Below are 18,436 nucleotides of genomic sequence, written 5' to 3' on the forward strand. Positions count from 1 at the left end.
CCACCTATGCTTGATCAAGAGCAGATTGTACCAACATGGAGTTATGAACTCCCTGGCTCAGGTAGATACGAGGAAACACAGCAGGAAGAGTAGCCATAACCCTGCTCCTCACAGTTAAACCATCCTTGTCCTGCAGATACCAATGAGAATTCAGTCAGTGTTAGTCGACCCTGAGGCACAAAAAGCATGAGTCAGATGCCAAGCAAAACCCACAAAAAATTATATTTGTGTATTGTTGTCTTTCTGAGTTTTGTGTCTTCCTTGCTTATATTTTTGAGGTTTTCTCAGAAACTATCAGAGCCAGTGATTATTTTGGTTTTATTTTTACAAGCACAGCGCCAAGATTCTCATGTAACCCTTTAAACCCGTGAACTGGCACGTAACAAAAAACAAAACAAAACTGAATTTGTTCATGTAGTGATTGCACACTGTAGCACACAACCAGCCCTGAGTGCACCGAGGGGCAGAGTAGCCTGGTTTCAGAACAGCTACCTGTGGTGTGCTAAGGTAAGGTCTGGATGAAAATCCATGGCAGTTATGCAAACAAGTAACAGTAAGAAATATCACAAGATCTCGAATAGAACTACAAAAGTTGGTTCTGTTAAACAGCGGGAAAATTTGAAATAAGCCTGGTAAGCACAGATGCGAGGAGAATGATCTGCCCAATTTGTGTCAGAACAGCTGGTGTCCTTCACTTTTGGAGCAAAACTGACTTTGATGTTTAAATCTGGAGGTTGAACCCCAGCTTTTGGAACCCTAGTTTTTTTAATGTCTTCGCCATGACAGACACAAGTGGAAAAGAGACTGGACTCTACTCTTTCTTGCTTATCCTTATCAAATGCATTGTCTTGGAAGTAATCACTAAAAAATTCAGACCCCACATGGAATGAAACTACTATGCCAAAAAAGAAGACACTGGTTTTGACATGGAAAAAAACAACCTCGCCACTATTTACAACTGCTAAAATATTGGCTGTAATGAGTATGACAAATGTCTATTTCATGAATATGAACAGTGATTCCACAGTTCACTTTGAGTTAATTACTCAAACTTAAATGGAGACTCTCAAAATGTCATTTAGAGATGTCATCTTCTGATCAGAATTTACTGCTCACAGGTAGGCAGCAAACCATTTGAATTGTTAGTAAGGAATACAGTAGCTTGTCTTGTAGCTTGCAGAAGGTGGTTCTGGCTACAAGTACCTACACCCAATTTAATTTCCAAATTATCTTCTTAGTTGATAGCAGTTTTCTATGGCAACTTTAAAAAAAATCTCTCACAAGAAAGGAATTTTTTTAGTGTTCACAGATGAGTTAGAAAACAATAAATATGCTTCTAATGACATGTTTCCTTCAGTTTGCTCCTGGTTATGCTTCTTGCAGCAGCTGAATAAAATTCTAGTTTCAAGAAAATAGTCATGCTACTCACAAATTATTCTTTGGAGGACCAGTTCAGGGACCACTATAATTAACGGGAATTTTGTCATTGATTGCAGAGGTGCAGCATTCAAAAAGCTGTAAATGCTGATTTTCTCCACATTTTAGAACAAGACCATTATTTTCTTGCTATGCTACTCTCTAGTGAAATATTTGTGCACTTTGTACTACAGCAAATTCACTCCTGCAATAAATGGAAGTTTAACCTCAGCTAGGTGAGAAAAGACATTAGGCACCATTTGAAAGATTATTATTTTGACAAATCTTTGCTTTTTTGTATCCATGCATGCTGACAAAGGTTTCAGTATGATTTATTCTTTCCATGTACATATTTCACCAAGCAATTATTCACTTATTTATTTCCCAGTTAAAGGTCAATCCATCACTCTATCTTCCAGGGAACAAAATATCTCATTTCTCTATTTTTCAACAGCTTTCAGAAAGGTGGCTTTAACTTTTTCTCCATGAGTCCCACATTAGAGCTTTCAGACACCATCAGCATAATTTCCAAACAAACCCGTTATCCAAACTGTAGTCCCTGGACCAATGGTGGTCCACAATATGCTGGCTGCACTCCCAGAAATCTAACTGCTTCCCAAGGATTTGTTCTACTTTTTTCAAGCTGTTAAATCATATTGAAAGAAGTACAAAAAATTAAAATAAGGGACAAATCATAACATATTTTCCCACTACTAATTTTCTTTGGGAATAATTTCACAAAACTATTAAGGGATCACTAATGTAAAGGAACATCAGTCCCTTAAGTTTTGGGTGATAGAGTTGGTTACTCACGCAAGCCTAGATGGTCTGTCAGATCTGCTCTTATGAAGCAGCATATGATGTGAAGAAAGAGCCTTCCACGAAAACCTTGCATGAAATATAAACAGTTCCCACAGGGAGAAGTTTTGTATTGTCCACTTGAAGTTTCAAAATGGGAAGGGGATTCTACTATATATCTAGCAAGGCAACAAAAATGGTCATCTTGCCCAAATACATCTTTTTATAGATATATGAGAGGAGTCTCAATGCATTTTTTTTGTACTTACACTGAAATACTTCATGCCTCTTGCTCAGGATGACTTTTTCTTATAGAATATCCAAGAGATTAAAAATAAATCAACAAAATAATAATAAAAAAACCCAACACAGCCGACCAACCACCTTCAGGATGTAATGCACTGGACAATGCAGGGAAAAGCGTTATCAGGTTACATGCTGTCAATCAAACTGTCCTCAAAATGACTGACCACAGCTTGGAGGGTTAATCAGGACTGTGTTGCTAAGGATAGAAAGAAAAGCTACCTAAGCTGCTGGAGAAGGCTCTCAAATCCACTGGGGCTTTAGGCACAGTTTGCCCAATCCTTCTCTTGCTTGCGCCCATGTAACTCAGGTATAAATCTGATTCAGTGACACTCCTTTCAAATCATAACAGTATAAATGAGAATGCAGTAGTCAAGGCCAAAGAGGTAATATTCTCCTCTTGCATAAAGGCCTGCAGAGATCTGGAAAACTTTCCTGAGCGACCCCACTCATCAACTCATCAACCCACCCACTCATCAACAACACTTTGGAATCAGATTTATCTTTTGGGTAACACCAGGGAAATCAATGGAGCTAGAGTGAAGATGATGGTAGCTCTTAAGTATTTGTGTATATGTTTGTTACTTCTCAGCTGGTTCATAGTCAGTCACTCAGGATATAGATGGCTGAGATTCATAACAATTTTTTCAGTGAAATATTGTCTTAACAGGAAAGTCTGGTGAGTCCTAACCCAAATATTTTCAAGTTCATTGCAGATGACAAAGTTAGATTCTTAGATAATGCTCAACAGCTGGATCACTGAGATTTGGGCATGAAATAAGGACAGACAATCAACCTGTCAATGATAAATGATAAGAAATGACTTGTTCTTTCATAATTCACCTATAAGAGCCTTCCTTCTTTCTCTCACACTTCCTTTTTGCAAAGAAGACATAGACACACAACAATAAAAACGAATCAGTTGGATTCAAGTACAAAATCAGTGGCAAACCCCACTTTTCTATGAACTGGAATTCTTGTCTTTTAGCAATATTTATTCATTACTTGCATAGCCATTGCACCTGTGCACCAATGTCACTTACAGTACTAGGCACCTTCTTTTGTAGAAAGCAATTACTTGCAGAGAGACCAGAGTCATAAAGGGCTTTTATTGGAAGGGCAGGGACGTGGGGATCCTGTAAGAATAGGTTCAGCAAGTTTTACTCCTCAGATCCTTAACATGAATCTTCCAAATGTAAGGTTAGCATTCGAGCCACTACATGGTTATCTTTCTTACACTGCATTGCTTTTCCACCTGTGGACAGCACACCTTTCAGGGTCCAGAGACCATTCCTGTGAGATCCTGGATCCAGAAAAACAAGGTCATCTCTCTGTAGGCTTCTATCTACTATAAGAGGTCAGCAGCACTACTGGAAAATTTGTAGGAGTCCATGCATGGGAAAGCCTGAGCCCCTCATGAAGCCCATTCTGCTCAATAAGGACTGTGCCAGGCAGGCTGGCCCCTATTTTTCAATTTCCCATCACAGTTCAAAATGACATCTCAAAAAGACTAAGCCATAGCAGGCAGGCAAGTCACGCACTTCTAAACCTTATCAAACCTCTGCTATCAAACTTCACACAGAGGAAGGTGTGTGACCATGTGGTTGGGCATCCATCATCCCTTAGCCAAAATCCCCCGGAACCCCCAAAACATCTGCAGCATGTCTCTTCACATCAGCCTTCACCTTCTGCTCCCTCACACTAGGCTTTTTATTTCTGAGGGGTTTTTGCAGCCTTCTCTCTGTTGGGGACATAGAAGAAGGAGAGGAATCCAGATATTGCCTGAGCTGAGGCAGGGGTGCTGACAGAGATCTTGACTCAAAGAATTGGGCACCAAGTCTATAACCTCTGTTTGAGAGATGGGAAGGCCTTTATGAGAAGCATCCAGACTTGACTTAAATAAATTTTCAAGAGTCTACCCTGTCCAGAGGCAACAGTTCCAATAGATAATCCCACTTATTGTTAAACATCTGTGCCTTTTCTCTAGCCTGAATATGCCTAGTGTCAATTTTTGTATGGCTTTTGTTGATAAATTAGTGTGCAGACTTTTACTGGAATTTTCTCTTCCCATACAAGTAGTTGTAGCTTCCATTTTTACAAATTCATTTCTCCCAGACATAAGAAAAATTTACAGGTCACCATTAACATTTAGAATGGGGCTGGTTGAAAAATCCAGGTGTGTGTTTTAGGCAAATCATGAACAAGATTCTTTAATTTGATTTTTTTCCCAGAAAAGGTGGGAGTTTCTGGCAAGAAAGATGAATCATTATTTTGTAAGGTCTAACCATGTTTCTTTAAGAAGGCTCATTTCAATTTGCTCTGTGCCCTTCTTGAGAAAGAAAAGTATTTTTTAAATGTCAAAGTGATCTTATTAACAAGGAGTATTTATGGTCTGACCAAGCCAAGTATCTTATGGAAAATGACAGAAGTTAAGACATTTGATTCATAAAAGAGAAAAGCATTGAATTGGAAGGCAGCAGATCCATTTGCCTGTGATTATATAAGAATTCCCTGCAAACAAAACAGGTAGGTTGTATATTTTTCCCCTCAATTTATTTGTTACTTTAAATTACTTGAAAAGGATTGTCAAACTCTGTGTCAGACTTGAAGTTTTAATTGTCTGCTAAAGAGGTTTCTAATAGCCAACGCTGTCATTCTGTTCCATGGCTGAATGAGCTTAAAACAGAGCGCTCTTCTTCACTCAGGTCCTCATCAGAGCTGGTGTTAAATACAAGGAAAACCACCTCTTGGTAGGAACAGCGCTTTGGTAATCGCAGACATTGTGACCATCCCTTGAACCACACCGCTGGACCAGTAAGCTAGAAAGCACGCTGGAGATGCAAGCCTCTATCTTCTGTGCTAAAACCAACCTGGATTTGATGGCACCTACAGCTTATAACATTTTCCTCTACCGTTCTCAGAGAAGAACATGGGCGCATCCGTCTAGGAGGCTTTGGATTCATTGGATCTAAGATAATTTATTTCTTTCCCTTCTCTTCTGGGATTCAGTTGGGAATTTACCATATGGCTATCTCGGCTACTAAGCTGTACTGTGCCCATGTCCCATTCCGTACAGGTAAGGCCAGTCAGGGTCCTGAGCAGAAACAAGCACAATATTAGTTTCTCTCAAGTCCTTTCTTGGAGTATGCACTTACTCAAGCTCTTATATTCTTGTCCGTGCCTACGATCTGGATATTTTCTTACTCTAAGCAACAGTATAACAGGCAGGCTGTTCTTCACAGAGCCCTAGGGCTGGAATGGTAGGGGCAGGGCAGCACTAGAAAAGGCTACTCAGAAATCCTCATTAGTGACCTGGATGGTGACAGAGGGCACCCTCAGCAAGTTCCCCAGTAACACCAAAGTTTTGGGAGCAGCTGACGTGCTGGAGGGCAGGACTGCCATTTGGAAAGACCTTGAAAGTCTGGAGAAATTAGCTGACGTGACCCCCAGGAGAAGAAAACGACAACCATGTGTCAGGGACGGTAAACCCCCTGCAGCAACACAGGCTTAGGCTGACTGATAGCAGCTTTGCAGAGATGGATAGGGGGGTCCCGGTGGATAAGAAGTCGAACAGGAGTCAGCAGTGAGCCCTCATGGCAAAGACCACCACCCACATACTGCGATGTATTAGCAAGAGTGTCCTAAGCAGGCCAAGAGAAGTCATAACTCCCTTCTGCTTGGCTCTTTTGAGAGCACACCTGGACACTGTGTCCAGGTTTGCCCTCTGTAGTACAAGAAAGATACTGGCATACTGGAGCGAGTCCAGCAAAGGCCACCAAGATGATAGGGCAAAATAGGAGCACATGATGTGCAGGGGGAGGGCAAGAGCACTAAAATTGTTAAACCTGGAGAATAGGCTTGGAGGCATTCATATCATTGTCTGTAACTACCTAGGACATGGTTATGGAGAGCCAGACTCTTCCCAGAAGTGCATAGTAAAGCGCTGTGGCAGATACAAGTAGCAGCCTGCAAAATGCCATTTAGGTATTCGAAAAAATTCTTCATGAGGGTGATCAAAGACTGGGACCCAAAAGGTAGAGGAATAGCCAACCCTGGAGATATTCAAAACTCAGCTGAGCAGCTTGATCTACTGGGCTTGGCTACGAGTCTATGGTTGGACCAGAGAACTTCCAAAGTCCCTTCCAGCCTAGTTTATTCCATGATTCAGTGAAGGCAAGGCAGCTTCTCCAAAGGTTGTCTGCACTCTCCTTGGCTCAGGCTCATGTGGTAATTAAGATCCAGTTAAGTGCCAGTTTAATATGATACATCCTTTGTAGCTATCTGAACTGTTCCATCCTCAGAGATGTTTTCTGTGATCTGATAGAATACTCCACTTCTAATTAATTTAATATTATTAGCTCTTCCCTTTTGTGATTACTGGATCTTCTTCTAAGTAACTTAAATATTCATTTATAAATGTGAGGCAGATCTTAGTAGATAAGGGTTTTTGTTGTTGTTTTGGGGGGCTTTGGTAGGACTTTTGTTTTGGGGTTGGTGGGGTTTTCTTGAAAGAATGTATTGCTTTTTCTTTATTTGGGTCCATATCAGTTTGAAACAAGTCAATCTTCAAAGCACAGCAGTCCGAGTTGTATTTCCAGCTACAGCCTTCAATGCAAAGGATTACATTGCACTTAACCCAGGTAATCAAGAAGCCCAGCTTTCTGGAGGATAAGAATTAGTCTCAGGGATCAGATTCACCTACAGCAAATCTCCCTCCTATTCTAGATGCATTATCTACTTAGTTTTTCAGCCATCGACCACGGGTGCAAAGAAAGAAAACCCTCTGAAATTGCTAAAAAATGTTTTTTTCAATGTTCCTTACTTTTAAAAGCATTTATTCTGTAGATAACATCTCTATAGGTGATACATCCATCTTCATGGACTTAAATTATGAACTTGAGTCCCTTCAACATGAGAGAAAATACAGTTGAGAAACGTTATTACTTTGCCAAGAGTCACCCTCCCCATGCAAATAACGGGTGCAGTTATGAAGTTGAAGACCAAAGCTCATGGTACCAGTAGCAGTTCAGAGAAGAGGGACTGAGCCATAAAGATCTGGTTACAGGATCGGGACCTCAGACCCGACAGACCTGACCGAGGCTGGGTCCTCAGGTCTATACTAAGACTTTGTTCAAACTCCTCAGTTATGAGATTTGCTTTCTGCTTAGGAGGAAATGTAAGGATAGTTGTACATGAGTACAACATAATAAAACAAGATGATGGATGGCACACGGAGCATCCGTTAGGTTTTCTTGGTGAGCAGAAAGAGACAGGGAGACGGTGGTGCCCGTTCATTATTCCTTCCCCTACGTATCCTGTTGTCTCCCATCAATCAGTTCTCTCAGTTCCTCAATACAATCATACTGCGACAGCTCCCCCGGGATGCCGTTAATCAGAGTCCACTGTGAAATTAAAGCATTCTTCCACTGAAGGGAGCAGACAAGCCCTAACAGAGGATTGGTTTTTCTTTTACTAAAGAAATGTAGGATTTGCCTTTCCTAAAATGAAAACAGGGGCTTAAGAAACCAGAGGCAGAGAGGCCAGTTCTGCCACATCCTCACACCCAGCTGCGGTCTATTGAAGTACAGTTCTGCAACACAGCCCTGATTACACGCATGTCTGCAACAGGCTCTGACAGCAACAGTTGCATCTGGGTGTTTCAGACTGCACACAGTTCAGCTCCACCAACAGTTCAGAAATATCCCTAGAAGCTGGGGACAATGCTTTTGTTGCTGAGGGTATTTCTAGTGCTGTAGCCAGGCATTTCCTGAGAATATTGTTGTTTTAAAGATCCAGGATTTTAGGTAATCTGCACTGCCCTTTACTCACATTTCTGGCAACACTGGGGAGAATAACTTTGCATTTCTTTTTGAGATGGGCTTGAAGTTTTATGTCCAAGCTGATCTGCATGTTTGTGCCAGGAAACTGATAAACAGATGTGCTATTTATCACATCAGATGGAGGAGACAGCATGGCAAGATTGGAGCAGCTTGCCAAATTCAAACCTAGAATTGACACAATTGATTACATGAAAGGAAAAAGATCACAAGAACATACATGTATCATAACGATTAAGTATGGTGTGATTAGCAGGGTGTTAGCAGTCCTTTTGTCTTCTCATGAAGACTGTCTGTAGTATGCATGTCGCTTGATATGTCAACACAGCCACACAAGGTTGCTCCTCCACCTGCCACCTCTCATTCCAGGACTGTTTCCATCACCAAGGAGGATATAAAAGTTCAGGCACAGAAGTTCTACAGACAACCAGTTGAGATTTCCTAGGCTGGTTAACTCATATGCACCCACTCCCCTTGACAATCCAAGTTTAGCTTCCGCATCTTCCTGTTTAAAGGAGAGTGAAGAAAGAAGCTGAGCAAAGATGATTATGTCCGTATCCAGGAAAGCAAACCAGCTAACTGGAGTGAGCAGCTGAAGAACCAGGAATATGCACAAAAATCAGGACCTGAGGCAAGGCATGCCTAAAAAGTGACAGCCAGGAGCCAATTACTGAGACATGAACCAAGAAAGTCACCACGAGCTTTGAAGAGGTTTCGATCTACAACTGGATCTGGACTTGGCAGCTAAAGGCTGTATGTCAGTAGAAGAAACTCGCTGTACGTTCCAGCAACTGTAGATGTTGGAATTTTTTTTCCAGTTTCCATGCAAACCCATGCCAACCCTTCTTTCTCAGGAGAGCACCCAACTCTGCAAACATACAGGCACTTCATTGCACATACTTCCCGAGTTCAATGTGGGGCTATCCACATGTGCAACGAAACAACCACTTACATCCTGGTGTTTTCATCCACTGGAAAGCACAAGATAATTTCTGCTACACCACCATCATTTCCCAATTTTACATTTCCAGCAAAACTTTTACTTGAGATTATTCAACCTCTGATATGTGACATTTGCTTTTTTTCCAGTACGGATCTAATTTTTCTGACCATTTCTAACATTTCTAGGCCCCTTTATACCATTTCTCTTGCCTTTCTGATGCCCTCAGTTCCTTCCAAATGATTATCAATTTCGATTTTCATTAATGTGTTTTTTGCACTCTTAAAATTTTTTTTGAAAAGATATTAAATCAAATCCCTCCAGATTTCAACATGTATACTCTTTCTCTCTCACTTTTTCAATGTGTTTATTACTGAATCTGTGGACAGCTTTTATTCATCCAACAATGTATCTTCTAAAGCCCTTTGAAATAATTTTCCAAGCCAAATTAAGCACTGTATATAACCTGATAAACAGTAGAAGCAGTCAAGTTTCTCTGGCATTGTGTATTTATCTGGCCTTTTGCTTAAATTCTTGTGCCACACAGCTGTGTACTTATTTCTGCCTTAATATTTGTTCCATTATATTAGAAGACACAATGTCTCACCTGGAGTGACTCTCTCGTTTTGGCTTTGAGTAGTAGGGGAAAAAAAAAAATCAGGGGTATTATCCCAGCCCTTACTCCTTTATTCATTCCAGTTAGCACCAGTTGCCTTTGGGAAGCGATACAGCTAGTTTCTCAATTCATTCTCTAATGTCCAACATGATCAGCAAAGCTGATGTGTACACTTTCCAATTTTTTCAAGGATTCCTCCACTTGTTCTTTATCAATTATATTTTTTTTATAGTGACTTCCTTCCTCACTTTAAATCCTGTCCAAACTACTCTCCTATAGTTTTCTTCTTTAGGAGAGATTTTTTTTTAAAGGCGTTCAATAACTCAGCCAGTTTTGAATCATTGTCCTCCTTTTTCATTTATTAATGATCCTGCTTTTTCCGCTACTTTTGCTCTACCCCCAAGATTTACATCCTTCCAATTTTACTTATTCTTGATTTTAATTCATGTCAGCAGAACTTTGACCTCTCATCAAGGGTAGCATCGCTAATACTGGTACCCTGGCCAAAGTCTAAATTTGGTGATTTCTGCAATTTTTGCTTACCTACACTTTTAACACAATAAACTGTTCTTTCTTTTCCCCATCTATTGAGTCTCAGTGCCAGATTCTTAGATCAGATGAGCCAGCAGAACTCACTGGAGCTCACGAGATCTCTTGGGATTAGCGCTTGCCGAACACCTGCTCCTTTTGGGCACTGTACAGGAGCAGAAGGGACAAAGCTTTCTCACCCACCGTTGTCACGCAGCTGGCGGCGGGATTTCCTACACACACGTCTCTTCCCAAATGTGTTGGGGCCATTCTGGAAGAACAAAGTGTTATGGTGGGGTAGTACGGTCAGATGGCTCCACAACTGCTCAACCCCAAACAGGGTTGGAGACATCATGTGCCACCAGGGAGCAGGGACAAGGATCAGCCAATGCCTGGGCACTGTGGGAAAAATATAGCTTAGCTGGGTAAGGATACTTCAGGCTGGATGTGGATGTTTGTAACGTCACTACTCGAGACAGTCACTCCAACCCTCCTTCAGAGTCCCCAGAAAGATATGGTGTCTTTTAGGCTGTGTTCATCTCCTCCTGAACTGGATGTCCCAGATGAACTCTCTCTTAAAACTATCGTTTCTCTCCACTGTCTGGAAAAGAAGCTCAAGGTGCTAAATTACCAGAAATTAATACTTGAATTGCTAACAAAGGGGGAGGTGGGTGAATCTCCTTGGATGACCCTTCAAAGCACATGTTTAAAAATATTTTTTAAAAAATTGGGTAGAAAAAAATTACCAGAAATTAATACCTGAAATACCGTGTGTGGGGTGGGGTATGGGGGGGTGGGGAAGCCAAAAAGAAGCACCATATTTCCTCCTGGGCTGACCCTTCAAATAGCATTCCTTTGATATTTTTCAGAGATGAGAAGGTAAAAAAGCCATTTTAAATTAAATGAAAGATTTTGCTTCACTTTCATTTTCCTTCTAGTCTTCCAAAGCAGGTGAAAGAATGTTTGTAAAAAAAAAAAAAAAAAAAAAAGGAAAAATAGAAATTTCATATGAAACTTTCAAAACTTCATGAACGGAATGGTTTGGGTCCTTTAAAAGACTCCACATTTGAACCTGACATTAAAAAAAAACAGCTAAAAAAAGCCAACTCCTGCCCCTCCTCTACTTGAGCTGCAGCTGAGATCCAGCTCTCCTCCACAGCGATGGACACCACGTTTGCTAGCCTCGGTCTGCTTTGTGAAAGACCAGCCACCTTCTGCCTTCCCACCACATGTTCTCTGAATGCCCTGGTACTTCTTCCTCATCCTCGTTCTCTCTCCTGTTGACCTCATGCTCCCTGTGATGTCAGCTGGTGACATCATTCTCCACATTCATGGTAGCAGGTGTAACTCTCCGCTGCTGGGTCTCTCTTACTCTTCCTCTGAGCTCTTTTCCAGACGTGGGGCTGCCAACTCTTATCGTGGTTAAAAGAACACCTCCTTATCTTTCACCACAAACTCTTCCCTCCCCCAGCACTCCTTGCTGCGAATAACCCGTGCTCGTATGACACTCAAACTCACAATCTCCACGTCGCGTTCAACACCTACATCTCCTTCACACCAAACACTCGTATCTGGGCTGTTGCCAAATCCTACAGATTCTTAACTGCAATCTCTCCAAAATCTCCTGCCATCCCTTCCTGCTAACACACCTATCTGTTTCTGAGTTAGCTTATCTCAACCTTTATAAACTTTACCAACTTTCACAATATTATGCAAAGTCTATTCAAAATACTGTCTGTAAAATTCTTTGCTTCTGCAATCTGGTGGTTTCCCTCTGTTTTTCCATGCTTTTACATTTGCCCTTACCACCCTCAGCAGCTCTGAAGATCTTCACCTTCTCCTTTCTCGCTCCTGCCTCTCCTGAAGATTGCCAGGGTTGGGCAATTCAGCTCACACCTTGCAATCCATGGAGCAGAAAGTGTTCGGATACAATGGTAATAGGTGATATGTGAAAGCACAGGGGGAGAGGTAGTCCTCCTTGCTGCTGTGCACCTCCCTCCCCTGGCCTCATACCCATCTTAAAAACACAGATCTTCTAAAACACGTAGGAGTTAATGCAAAGCTTATATAACACCGCAGTCATCACTCAGCTCTTCATCACCATCATCTCCCAGCCTACATCTGATCCTGACCTGGATTCAGATGTGAACGCTGTCCCATTTGTCCTGTCTCTCACTCAAAGGCAGATATGATAAGAAATAGCGAGATTACTTATTAAGAGGCTTTGCGTGCCTTTGAGGAAGCTTAAAGTGATAACATGTTGAAATGGGTAAATGAATCCCCAACAAAAAGGGAATAGGTCTGGAAAAGTACTGCTAAATATACCTAGGATTATTTGTACTGATTTTTTTCCATGGATTGGCCACATGCCACGTTTTTCTGATTTCAGTGTTCACTTTGCCTGAACTTTAATGGCAAGGGCATCTGCCAAATGTGCTTATGGGCTTGCTGAGGTGTTCATGGAGGGCAAGTCAGAACTACCTCCCTGCAAGACCTCATGGCCAGATCTCAGTGACACAAGATTGGCTTGTGCAGTCAAGAAACAAGGACGACACCAGGTGACTAACCCCGGTCAGCTAATGCAGAAAGAATGCAAATATGAAGAAACCAAGCCACTGAGCAAAAGAAACCTGTGAGCAGTTTATATGGGATGATTCCAAATAAGCTTTGATGCAGCAGTGAATGTTCCCTCAAGTAGGACCAAAAAAAAAAATCCACCAAACTATTGTAATTTATTGAACCAACTGTAGCAGCTCAGTTACCTCTTACATTTAGGGTATATCTCATTATTTTTAGGTGCACTTTTAGTACCAAAAGTTACTGTAAATGTGTTTCTTCCTAGTAACGCTAGATCAAATATTCTAAACTTACAACTCTGCAAGTTACTTTTATTACCTGCCAGAGCCTTATTGCTTTCTGGGCTCTGAGAAACATGCTCTACTCTTCTGTCATTCCCAGTGCCACCCAGTGCAACCCAGCACAGCAGCTAGAGACAAACTGGCACCCATATGTATGTCTCCATAAGGCAGCAAAAAATCCAGTTCTCACTCTCACAGCTTTACTGACTGCACCGGGCTAACGAAGTCTAGAAACACATGTTTGTTCAAGGAGTAGAACTGACACAGTCTGGCTCCGAGATGTGCATCGGGTCTGTTGAGTAAGCAGATATCATTTCTACAGATTTATTGCTCCTTCGGATTCCAACAGTGCTCCGAGGCTGCTGCTGAGATGGCTGACAGTAAACGCACATGGTAGGACATCCACACCGCCAGCCGGCACGGGCCCAGGCTTGCTGTCAGGAACAGACTTGCCCACCACCACGCTGTGATCAGGCACGCGCGCCCAAAGAGTCACCTCAGCTCTCTGGGTGCTGTAACGCGAGCCAGCCTCTCTTTGCTGGGCAACATCCAGGTGGTCCAGCATATGCCACCACCAGATAGCCAAGCCTGGCTCCTTCCAAGCATGTTGGGGATGCCGAGACCCAGGGAAGCCCAGCACATAGCACAAAGGGTGGGTAGAAAGCAGGCAGCTTGGGGAGCCTGCAGTGCTTAAGCTCTCTCTTCATCTCAGAGTTGTATAGACACAAACCTAAGTGATAGTCACGGTTCCCAGAGAGTCAGACAGAAGAGGCAGACTAAAAGGGAAACTGAGGTACTGACAGATGAAGTGACTTGCTCAGTACCACTTATCTGGCCATTGGGACAGGACTAGGAACACAACCTTTGTTTCCTTGGTCCCGATACAGTGATTTACATCAGCTCATTAAAGCAAAGAGAAAGAGACAAAGCCAATTTCCGACAAAAGTGCATTGTTTCCGGGTGAGCTGCTCTGAAACAAGCATGGAAGAATTTGCATTGCCATCTCAGTAGCCCACCTCTCCCTCTAAGCCTTTAAGTACACGCGGGACTCTTCTCACGCAATCCAGGGCACCAACGTCAGTGGAAACACGTAAGAAAGTAAGGCAACAAACTTAACTTCCATGCCCTGCAGGAGGAGGACGACGGAGGGTAACGCTGGACAGCCATAATCCTGCAGGATGCCGACAATTTTGAGAGGTTTTGGAGAAAATCAACAAAATGATTGAGGGGTTGGTTAGATGAAGGAGGAAGGGAAAAAAAAAAATATTGAAAGTACTAAATATACATTGCTTGGCCGACTAATGCCCGAGGGAAAATAAAAGAGCTGGCAGGCAGGAGGGAGCTGAGAGCCAAGGAAGAAGTAGGATCTCCATTGTTAAGAGCTCTCAGCCCTTGTAAGTGAACAATGAGGAATGACTGCGTGCTGCAAGCCAGGAGATAAGTTCGGCTGAGGGGAGGCTGGTGAGTGTAGGCACTAAACAAATAGATGAAATCAAGTCCTTTCTGAAACAACTTTTTTGGCACTAGCTGCACCTGGGTCTTGATTTTCACCTGTGTTTTTCATTCTCTATGTGGTCAAAATCTTAAGGTGCTAATTCTTCCCAGGTGTGCAGAGGAACCGCTTAATATAGAGCAAGAGGGTATAAATAGATGTGATGGGATAAAACTGAGAAAAGGGCAAGTGAGGTCATTTAGATTGGAATAATCCTCAAATGAAGTAGTGGAAGCCCCTTCTCACAGGTTATTTAAAACTAGACTGAGGAGGAAAAAAAAAAAAAAAAAGGTTGTTTTCTTTTTTTAAGGGAGAGTAGACTTTAGGGGAAAAAAAAAATTACACTGTGAAGGGAAGAGATTAAGAGATGCATTGGTTATCTCTCCAAACTGATTTTTTAATCTATTAAAACCGCCTAAGCTGTATAAGCGACATTTTACACTTGAATGTGCAGTTTGTCCCTCTTTTACATTAATGGGCACAAATTAATAACAACAATTGATAGCAATAAAACTCACATATTGGCCAATGATTCATGTTTCTCCAAGGCAAAATAAGACGACAGCCATGATTACAAGGAAATAAATTAAAGAGATGAGAAAAAAAAACTGTAAAAGCTTCAAAGGAGAGCTGAGGGAGATCCAGTGAAGCAGGGGAAAAAAACAAAACAAAAAAACCCCAGCAAGAGATGGAAATATTATCTTGTGCCCTCAGTTGCTGTAAGGAGCAATTTGGGGGAGTAGAAGATGTAGAAGATAAATACGAATCAATCACCATCACAGCCAATAATTAATAGTGATTATGGACAGGCCAAGAACCCACTGTACTTTCAGATGTTCAAAAGCAAATACAAATCTTGGTCCCAACCCTACAAGAAGAGTCACAGACATGCAGAAATTCCCGGATCAGGAGTACAGCCACCAGGCAATATTCTTCCATAGCAGACAGATGAAACCAGGTGGGTTTTGAGCAAGAGGCAACTGAGTATTGCCAGGGTCCTCCCTTCAAAGGCTCAATGGGCTGCTGACCTATGACCTCCTAGTAAATTTGTATCAGTGCTTTTCTTCCCTTCCGTGTTAATTCAGCCCCTACAGCTATGCGGTCCTGACATTGAGTTTCCTTACACGATGTATAAAGGCCATAAATGAAAGGCCAGGAGCTACAGGATGAAATTCAGTGCCCTGTACTATTCGAGGGGTCAAATCTGATGATCTAAATGACCTTTATGTCATCAACTATATGAATCTCTCTTCAGCCTAAGAAATGAATTCATTTTTTTAATAGTAATTCACTGAAGAACTGTCAAGGGTTAACAACCTGAGGCTTGTATTAGCCAAAAAACACAAGGCCTCCGTTTTACCTTTTACTTTGAGAGACTGGGGGGTTGCCAACAAAAGAATAAGAAAGGGGGTTGGGGGGGGCAGGGAAGGCCTTGTGGACTATTCAGATCTTACGGAGAAAATCAGAGTGGAAATTCTGGTTTAGACTCCAACTGGGGTTGTGGTGAAAGTCACAATCTCTTCCATCAGGGACCAGTGTTGGAGCAAGCCTGCGCCCAGCCTGGCTCCCTGCCTGGGCAGCACTGCTTAAAACGGACAGGAGTCCCCTCTCTGCGCACAGCAGCCCATATCTTCTTATGGGCTTGATCCACTCAATCTCCTGCTGTCCTTGAGTAGCAGCAGAGACATTAAGTGGTCACATCAAGTTATATCAGGAAAACTAGAATCCAGCCCTGATCAGAAAGGATAGCTGTTTGCTTGGGAAATGCCTCAGTGAGGATGGACCCAGAGCCCACTGCAAAACCCCCCAGGAAAACACAAAAACAGCCTTTGAAAGTCTTCCAGGGATAACATCTGCATTGGTCAACAGAGCAAAATACAGCCACCAACTACGGTGTGATCACATCAGCAACCTTCCCCCATAAGTATAACTCGTATTTATCATGGGCACCTATTTCTGCCACGTGAACATCAATCACATCCCACTTTCCTAGTCAGAAACAAAAGATGTAAGAAAAAAGGACAACAGGGCTACTGAAAAAGACAATCAATACTAACATCTGACCTCCTGCTGCCACCTGCTCTCCATTGGTCCAGCATCTCCCTTGCTGCTCCTTTTCCCTGTATTGATTCACAAGTACATAGAAGGACAGAGAGAGGCAGATTCAACTCACCCCAGTGAAGGTAATCCAGATACATAGCTTTGCTCTGGTCAATAATCCATCTCAGGTCAGGCCTCCCCTGAGCGCTCACAGCGGAGATGAAAAGCCAGGCAGAGAAATCTCCCTGGTTTACATTTCTAAGCCCTACAAACGAAAGATAGAACACTTCTGCTCACTCTCTGCCTACACAGTGGGATGGGCCCCCACCTCCCTTCCTAAAACTTTACATCTCTCCCCTTCTCGCAGCTTTCCCCACCACCATGTGCTCCTGTGCTCAACCACTTCTCCAGATAAAAAACCAAATGGGCTTTTCTGCCTCGGGTAGCCACTTGGAATGGGATTAAGATGAGCAGAAAGGAGCTTACAGCTGGGCACCATCTGCGGTGACGATAATTAACTAATGAGGTTTTAAAGATGTTTTTTTCTTGCTCCTCATACAGAGCTGATGACTGAGAAATTTGCATCACTGTGTGCATCATGGTCTCTGCTGCTTGACAAGCCTGACCCAGTGCCTCCTTCTCCTCTGTACGCGTGTATTCAAGTCACGAGCTTGAACGCAGGGGAAAAGCTGGCTCCTGGTGGCAAAGGCTTTCTTGCCTTTTCTGATCACAAAGCCCATGTTTTAAGTTTCCAGCCTGTGATATGCAGTAAATAAATTAAATGATTGCAAAGGTCCCTCCCAGCCTGGAAAAAAACTCGTTAATAGCAAAAAGAAAAATTCAGAATCCAGGACAAAGTTTCAAATATTCCTTCAGGGGATCTTAGAGGGCACCTATAAATGATAAGGAATGACAAATATCACAACCCAAAGAGGCGAGGGGAAACATTATTCCTCATTCACCAGTGGGGAAAATTCTGGAATTTTTTCCACAGTCACACCAGGTGCAGACCCCAACTGTCCTAATGCCTAGCTCAGTACCCTCACCCCAGACCGTGCTTCCTCGCCAAAAGACTCTCATGCTTTCTTAAATAAAAACATTGCCTGGCCTGCAAAGCTGGTGTGCTCTGCAGTCCCTGTTAATGATCATTCACCCCAAAACTTTCCAGTTTATGCTGAGGCTCCATTCCCACTTCCTCATCTGGGCTTCCTTTGGGTGGACCAAGAGTATGCGGAGACGATGGTCCATGGCTGAATGCCACCCCAACCCTGTACTGGGACACAGCAAGGGTGGAAGCCACCTGACCGAATATAAGTGTCTACACTACAGACCCTGTGAGACAGCAGCCTACGCTCCCTGCTCAGCACGCTCCTCAGGGCACAATTCTTCACATGCTATAGCTGATGTCAAAAACAGGTCAGCTGATTCACCCTCAAGAGCGCTTCATTCTCTCCAGGGAATAAATGAAGTCTGAGATATTAGCTCAGATGCTGACCTCTACCTCGTAGACATCTAGAGTTAGATGGGATGGGTGCCCACTCTCAGCCTGCCCGGTCATACAGTGCTCATGAGGATAGGCACTTTCTTTCTGTATCCCAGAGTGAAAAC

The 18,436-nt window shown here is 42.6% G+C and overlaps 1 protein-coding gene across 5 annotated transcripts in view; it reads right to left on the reverse strand.

The window, feature by feature from the left end:
- The window catches only part of RP1L1 (RP1 like 1), a 47,430-nt gene extending 30,196 nt beyond the window's left edge, over nt 1-17,234 (reverse strand). For 3 of the 5 annotated variants that reach the window (XM_052810020.1, XM_052810019.1, XM_052810016.1), the window contains exon 1: nt 16,962-17,234. The gene's annotated coding sequence lies outside the window, so the exon portion shown is untranslated. Of the gene's footprint in view, nt 1-2,483; nt 2,631-16,852; nt 16,875-16,961 lie in introns of those variants that run through there. The other 2 variants (XM_052810018.1, XM_052810017.1) reach the window with 2 other exon arrangements.
- Nucleotides 17,235-18,436: the final 1,202 nt, after the last annotated feature.

This window comes from Harpia harpyja, chromosome 15 (assembly GCF_026419915.1).
Source record: "Harpia harpyja isolate bHarHar1 chromosome 15, bHarHar1 primary haplotype, whole genome shotgun sequence".
NCBI lineage: Eukaryota > Metazoa > Chordata > Aves > Accipitriformes > Accipitridae > Harpia > Harpia harpyja.